This window comes from Mus caroli, chromosome X (genome assembly GCF_900094665.2).
Source record: "Mus caroli chromosome X, CAROLI_EIJ_v1.1, whole genome shotgun sequence".
Lineage (NCBI taxonomy): Eukaryota > Metazoa > Chordata > Mammalia > Rodentia > Muridae > Mus > Mus caroli.
In genome coordinates this window covers 55,253,115-55,259,834 of record NC_034589.1, presented here as the reverse complement: position 1 = coordinate 55,259,834, position 6,720 = coordinate 55,253,115, and the positions used below count along the sequence as shown (strand labels likewise).

At 38.5% G+C, this 6,720-nt stretch overlaps 1 pseudogene; it reads left to right on the top strand.

The window, feature by feature from the left end:
* Positions 1–1,355: 1,355 nt before the first annotated feature.
* LOC110287165 lies at positions 1,356–6,136 on the top strand (annotated as a pseudogene).
* Positions 6,137–6,720: the final 584 nt, after the last annotated feature.

Genomic DNA, 6,720 nt, shown 5'->3' with positions numbered 1-6,720 from the left:
AGAATTTTATTTCATACCTTGGATTCCTAGATGCATTTTAAGACACATTGAGGGTTTTTAGAAGTTTCCATAAGTTTCCTAGGTGGTGATTGAAGAATATGGAGAATCACTGCATAAGCTGAAGCACCATCAGAATATTAACACGGGAAATGGTGCATTCTTGCCAACAATAAGTGAAGTGCAAATTAAAATGTTGATGCCATGTTACATTATACCTCTAAAAGTAGTGACAATAAAGGAGCAATATTAAAACCAGTGATGAGACTTTTGGGAAAATTGAAACATTTATACATTTCTAGTGGCATTGTAAATGATTTCAGCCAATTTGATGAACACTCTGGCAGGTTTTAGAAAGAGCCATAAAAATGTTCATACCTTTTCACTAAATAATCTCATACTTTGGCACTTGTTTTAAAGCTATAACTCAGGAGAAGGAAAGCAATATGTGCTGTTTATTATAATGGAAATCTTATAATGGAAATCTGGATATAACCGCAATAGGGGATATAGGGATGCTATAAACTTAGGGCATTTAAAAATTAATAGAATTACATGAAACCAATAGAAATGATTAATATAAAAATAATGTGATATATAAGAAAGTGTATTCAAAATATTAAATTAAATAGATTATATGAGTTTATGTAAGAAGATCTAATATGAGGATGCAGATGTAGTTAAGTGGTAGAGTATTTGAATAGTGTGCACAAGGTCCTAGGTTCCATCCTCAGCAACATGCACACACACACAAGGAAGGGAGGGAAGGAGGGGGACACACACACAAACACACATTGAGAGAGAGAGAGAGAGAGAGAGAGAGAGAGAGAGAGAGAGAGAGAGAGNGAGAGAGAGAGAGAGAGAGAGAGAGAGAGAGACTATGAATCCCTAGGAGATACAGTTCACCAAGATACCTCTATTATGAAGTCCCATATTGAAAAGAATTCTTGTCAGTTGAGTAGGATTAAAAATGTTAGAAATAATAAACCAAATGTAATGAAAAAAGACAGATTTAGAGTTAAAGAAATATACACATATATAATCTCTGATGCATGTTTTCATGTTAACATTTCACAAAGGTAACAGAAGGGGATCTGTGAAGTTGGAATAGCCATGAGAATCACATATCTGGCTAAAAGTAAAATATAGAGGCTTGATGCAGAGACATAGCTCAATAGTTAATAGCAGTTGGTGCTCTTACAGAGAACTCAAGTTTGTTTATATGTAAAAGTACTAATTGTAAGCACTACTTAGGGGCAAGACTATTATTTGCATCACTTTAGCAAGGTACTTAAAGGAAAACGAATTATACACAATCCAAAATTGTTAAATGCTTCTTGACAAATATAAACATAAAAATGGCTGTGGTCAACATCAAGTATGTACTTACTCTTTTTTTCTGTTTTTTATTATTTATTTATTTTAATCTCATATTTTTATTAGATATTTTCTTCATTTACATTTCATATGCTATCCCCAAAGCCCCCTATACCCTCTCCCCGCCCTGCTCCCCAACCCACCCACTCCTGCTTTCTGGCCCTGGCATTCCCCTGAACTGGGTCATATAATCTTTGAAAGACTAAGGGCCTCTCCTCCCATTGATGGCCAACTGGGCCATCCTCTGCTACTTATGCAGCTAGAGACACAAGCTCTGGGGGGTACTGGTTAGTTACTCTTAACATTAAGTCCAAAGTGAGAGTGAATAAAAAAGAATATAGTATGGATATATGACTAGGGCCTTTTGGTATACTACAACCAGATCACATGGGAGAAGCTGAGGTTAGTTTACAGGAAGTATTTAAACTGTTTTCAAGAAACATACTTGAGGGAACCAGGATCCAGGAAAGGGTTAACTAGGCAGAGTCAGGAACCAGGGAAACTGACTCTGGACCAGCATGGAGGTGTGTATCTCCTGTACTATGTGTGCAGCAGCAAACATTTTTTTTTCAGCCTTTGGATCAATGGGGAAATGTAAATGAACTCTGGGTTAGCCAACCATCCCACTGTCACTATGGAGAGGTTTCAGGGTGCCAGCACATGAGGGCACTTCCATAAAGACAGGTAAAGCAGCCACTGCCATGGTCTGGATCCAATCTGAGCCTAACTAGTGATACTCTTATCTTGTGTCATGCAGTATGCCTAAGGATGTGGCACTCGTACCACTAGGGAGATGTGGAAGACTTCCTCACAGGCCATTAGGCCACACCCAGAGGCTGCAGAACCTACATATACTGATAGAGGTTGGAGTAGTACTGCTTTGTAAGTATTATTGTGTCTTATTTTTCCATTTCATTTTTTTGAGAAATTTATATACAAGTACTGTACTTATATAAGTGCACCCTATACTTTCCTGTCTTTTCTTCAACCCTTTTTTGTGTCCTTTCCACTCCCTCTTAAATTCATGACTTCCTTTTTCTTTAATATTGTTGCATATATATATACACATATATACATACATATATATACACATATATACATATATGTACATATATATTTCTGAGTCCATTTAATGTTGTTCCTAGGCATAAGTGTTTAGTGGTTAAGTGCTGACCACTTGGGAATGGATAACCAACGAGGAGTCTTGTCCCTGGAGAAGATTGCTTCTCTCATAGCAGCTGTTAATTACCTGTAGCTCTTCATTAAGGGGTAGGACCTTGTAAAAGTTTTTTTTTTTTCCTTTTTGAGACTGGTTTTTATTATTGTAGACCAAACTGGTTTTGAACCTACAGAGATTCATCTGTCTCTCTTTCTCTCTCCCTAATTCTGGTATTAAAGTCATGTACTACCATGCCTGACATTAATTCTTTTTATATGGAAAAAGCAAGTGAGTAATTGCCGATTCTTCCAGGTCATGTGCTCTAACTGGGGCTATCACCTATAAAAGGGCAAAACAAGATTCTTGAGAAATATTGTTATTTCCCTTTCAGTGAAAAAGACAACATTCTCAGTGTTAAAGAAATGAGATACGAATGGGATACTGAAGAGATTAAACTGTATAGTCCTGAACCTAAAATAAAAAAATATCACTATGAAAACGAGTTATTTTATCTTTACATGTATTTTCTCTTCATTGGTCTACTGAGACAGCCCAGAGGCAACACTGAATCTATTAGCAGTGAGCAGCCTTAGTACTCTGATTTTAGCTTTGTAATATTTCATAAAAAGAAACCAAGGCTCTTGGAAAAATGGTTGGTTCATGGTTGAAGGCAAGAAATGAACAAGATGCATCTGAAACATCTTAATATCCTACATGTTGGGATTCTCCTAGTCATTTGATTTCTGTCAAAATGACTCAGGAGTCAACTTAAAGAAAAGCCACTGGAAGAAAGTATACATTTAAGTATAATAATTATAAAAAAATCAATAGATTGAAATGCATTATATGATTCAATTAATAACTTTGCAATGCCTTTTAAAAATAACTCAGTTCCTAACACTCCTCTATCTACAAACCCACAAGCCTAGTTGAGGAATGAAGGCTCATGAGCCCTCTCTGTGTGAGGCACTTGTCCTGGGTAAGTGTAGTTACCATTTGTCATCTCAGAAACCTTTCTTTATAGCAAATGGAGACCAGCACAGAAAACCACAACTGGGCACAATGCAAAGATCAAGAGATTGTGGGTAGCCCAGTCCTAATGGCTACATCTAGACCACAGTTACTGCAGGGAACATTACAGGAGATGGGATGAAAAGACTGTAAGTTCCAGAATACCTGGAAGTGCACTGTGAACCGGTCTCTCCTAGAAACAGCTGTATAAACATGATCAGAAGAACATACATATCAGTGAGCATTTTTAAAAGTTTTGTGGAAATCTCAGAGGGTACCACCTCTAGACAAAGAGCTGTACGTAACTATTGACTGCTGGAAGAAGGAGAATTAGCCTTTTCCAAGGATGAGCCACGCTTGTTGATTGTCCAATGCAGACAGCTCAGTTGTGAAACTATATACACAAGAACAAAAGCAGACTTATCAAGGTATCTATCTATCTATCTATCTATCTATCTATCTATCTATCTATCTATCTATCTATCTATCTATCTATCTATCTATCTATGAGGGGATTGAGGAGGAAGGGGAGAGAAAAATTTGATACAATTCTATTTCAATAGAAACATATTAAAATAATATTTTAAAATAACTGATGACTTTCCAAGGATGGTAGGGTATAGAAATATAGAAGTCCTTTTACTCTAGCAGCTTTCTATTTTACTGTATAATATGAAAGAATTTTAAAAAGAAAATAATTTCCCTTATTATATCTCTGATAATTTCTTCATCTAAAAATGTACTAAGATAAATGGAGGGATAGAGGGGGGGAAGAATAAAATATTTTAGGAATCTGGAAATTGACAATAGGCTAGTAGAATATTGGTAAGATTTTATTTAGGAAAATAGCTCTCTCTATCCCAATAAGACTTGTAAGCTTTGAAGCATTTTCCTATCATTTCCACTCCCTATCTCTTTATCTCCATGGCAGCCAGTCTTGGAAACAAACAACTCGAATCCTCATTAAAGCACCTCAGCATCTTAGCAGCCACCTCATAAGTTCAGATAGTATGGAAGATCATTTTAAACCTTATTTCCAAAGAACTGTGGTGATTTGATATGTCTGATGGTTTCCTGGAAGGATCTAGGTTTTGCAGGCTGTCTTGATTGCATCTAGCACATAGATGAGCTGGTATAAAAAGACTTTTCCTGCTCTTTTTCCTCCTTTCCCACAGAGGATTGTCTGCCTTCCAGATTAACCTCAACCCACTCAAGGTCCGCTCCACCTCATCAAGGTCCATGGGTGATTTGCTTCTGTCTTTGCTTTTGCTGCCTGTGGTGGATTTAAGGGCAAAATAGAAACTCAAGTGAATTGTCACCTGTTGTGTCCGGCCAGCAGATCACAGCCTGGGTTCTAGCCTGGAAAGGCATTTTGGAAACCTGGAAGAGAAGAGGGGCTAGGCAGCGAGAGAAAAGAATGAAGCTAAGACAAGATTCTGATCAAAGCTCAATTTTACTATTTCCAGACACTCAGTTATAAAGGAAGGGGGAGGGAACCCGATTTCCCGCCAAGTAACTCAGGGTCCAGTAGCAGGACAAACACGTGTGTGCCTCCTCCAAGCAGCAAAGGCAGGGTCCAGCAGTAGGCGTGGCAGGACGAATGAGCAGGAAGCTCCACCCTTGAGCAAGCAGGTTCAAGCAGATGGGTTAAGGGAGACCACAGTCACCAATGGAGGAGTTAGAGAAAGGACCCAAGGAGCTGAAGGGGTTTGCAATCCCATAGGAGGAACAATGATATCAATCAATCAGACCCCTCCACACCCCAGAACTCCCAGAAACTAAACCACTGACCAAAGAATATGCGTGGAGGGACTCATGGATCCAGCTGCACATGTAGCAGAAGATGGCCTTATCTGGCATCAACGGGAAAGGAGGGCTTTGGTTCCTGTGAAGGTTCAATGCCCCAGTGTACGGGAATATGAGGGTGAAGAGATGGGAATGTGAGGATAGATGGGGGAACACCTTCATAGAAGCTCTGGGAGGAGGGACAGGATAAGGGATTTCCAGGGGACAAATTGGGAAAGGAGATAACATTTGAAATGTAAATAAATTAAAAAAAGATGTTTACGGCTTCTATTGGTTATTCATTCAGGTTGAATCAGGCATCATTTCATGTACCTCTAAGTGTCAATGTGTGTGAGGTGACCTGGAAAAACCATGGCCTTATAGATAATTACTCTCCTGTACAGTTCAAAGTTACAATCGCAGTCTTGGTGTTCTTGTACCATACTGCTGTCCTACGTTGGTTAAACAAAACTTTACAGGGATAGTTATAAACTCCCCAAGACTGGCTTTACTATTACTCTTGTTGCTACTTTTCTGTGGTTGGCTAAAGCTCTTACAGATATTAAAATAGCTACCAGGTACAATATTGTTAAGGAACTTGAGCCTTGTAACTCAGGAATGTCATGTCTATTTGTCATTGTGACGAGTATTGGATTCCTAAAAGTATCTGTGGTCTTTGCCTTTTGGAATATGATACTATGGGGATGAAATGCTTGGTTTGTGTACAAAGAGACCTTCTTACATAGTCCATCAAATATGCCAACTTCCCACAGCCAAGAAGGTGTACCACTCAATTCTGGGATATAATTAAAGGGAGAAATACTCTGTATGAAATGTTTCCTATACTATATCTTGTTGCCAACATCTTGAGAAACATTATTGTTCCTAATAAAAAGTAATGGCCTTTTCAGCAAATTGGTGCATATAAAAAATTGCTGCCTTTTTGCATAAATGAGCTTTGTCTAGAAATTTAAGATGTAAATGTATTTTTACGTGTACCTTTGAAAAGCAGGAGCCTGTTATGATGCTTATTTTTTAAATATTTATTCATTATGTATTTTCCTCAATTACATTTCCAATGCTATCCCAAAAGTCCCACATACTCTCCCCCCCCCCCACTTCCCTATCCACCCATTCCAACTTTTTGGCCCTGGCATTCCCCTGTACTGGGGCATATAAAATTTGTGTGTCCAATGGGCCTCTCTTTCCAGTGATGGCCAACTAGGCCATCTTTTGATACATATGCAGCTATAGCCAAGAGCTCCGGGGTACTGGTTAGTTCATAATGTGGTTGCACCTATAGGGTTGCAGATCCCTTTAGCTCCTTGGGTACTTTCTCTAGCTCCTCCATTGGGAGCCCTGTGATCCATCCAATAGCTGACTGTGAGCAT